We start from the raw sequence: 1,590 nt of genomic DNA on the forward strand, positions 1-1,590 counted from the left end.
CAGGTCGGGAGAGGGCTCTCTCCTTGTTAATCTCAGGAGAATATGGTCAATAACGCTTGATATGACTTATGTAAAGACTAATTTTAGGCTAGGTATATGCTCATAAAATTTTGATTGAATTTGATGTTGGTTTGCTGGATCAAATGTGAAAGGCAGATTTGGGTCTGAGGATTGGACACAATCTTGTATAGATCTCTATGGGGCAAGGTAGGAAAATAGTTTAGTACTTTTAAATAAGTGAGATGGAGAGTCTTAAGACTGGTGAGAAGTTGGAGAGGGCATGAAAGTCTCAGGGATCATCTTCAAACAGATGAAAACATAAATAACTAAACAAACCCAAGGTAGAGCACTGCAAACATCAACGAATTCTACCTTTATCCTTGTTTCATTTAGTTAAGATGAACAAAGAGAGATGATGACATACATAAACACATGTAAACTTGCATTACAGAAGGAAAAACAATACCAAATCAAGTTACCACAAGAATCCCATAAAGTGCTGCAAACCCTAGTCTATTCCTTTGCCAAACTGCAAAGATGAATGTATAATAATGCTCAAAGCATTCACAAGAGTCCATACTTTACCAATGATTGAAAAACTATTAGATATAGGAAAAAAGCAACTCATCCTAGCATTTAGGGGTCGAGTTCATAAGTTTAGGAGCTGTTTAAACAAGATCTAAATTGAGAACTAAAAGGTAGGCAATGGAACAACTTGCCTTTAAAAACTAGGAAATTGATTCATTCAGTTGCAAACTACCTTTTCATGATGAATCTACCTCCATGAGTGAAAATTTAGCATAATTACATAAAAATCCATTAAGTCACATTAAATTACATCATGAGTTTGACTATTAGAAAGACAAAAGTCAAACTGAGAAAAAACTTAGGCGAAAAATAGAGTTTTTTTGCCCAAAATGACAAAATTTCATCCTGTGCGCCATGTTGCTTTGGCGCTGATTTTGGAGACCTTCCCGTGCACAAAATTTCCTCCAAGTGGGCTTGTTGGAAAGGTCTACCTATCTACTTTCTAGAACAAGTGGAATTTCTGAATTTGGTCTCCATTTTCCCCTCAAAAAATGAGTTCTCCAAACAATGCTTCCTGTGTGGCCAAAAAGGGGCAGAAAGCTCATTTTTGACGTGTTTTTGACCTTCTTGGAAGCTCAAAACCTGTAAAAAATTCTTGGCCATGTGAGGGAATTCATATTTTTCCATGAGGAATCCAAAAATTTTGAGTTTTCCTTAGAAGGAGCTCTTTATCAAAAGCGCGCGCCAGGTGGCATGGCGCACCAGGCAGAAAAACCTGTTTTTTAGGCCAAAAATTCAAAATTTGCAAAAAGTTTCCCAAATTTCTTGAAATTTGGGCTAAGTGTATTTCATCAAGTGATGTGTTGAGATAAGGAAGCCTCATCCAATATCTGGATTCTATCTTGCTCTTTTCGCTTCCTCAATGCTTTCTTCAACTTGGCATTCAAAATCCTAATTCTCGCTTTGCACACCTTGTTTCTCGCCAAGTAGTGGTAGGCCATGTGCCTCAACATCTTTTTCTCCCTGTTGGCCTTCTCTAGCATCTTTTCCAAGTGCATATTC

The sequence above is a fragment of the Pinus tabuliformis genome, chromosome 3_2 (assembly GCF_031772625.1).
Source record: "Pinus tabuliformis cultivar Carrire ecotype Pingquan chromosome 3_2, CPIR1, whole genome shotgun sequence".
NCBI lineage: Eukaryota > Viridiplantae > Streptophyta > Pinopsida > Pinales > Pinaceae > Pinus > Pinus tabuliformis.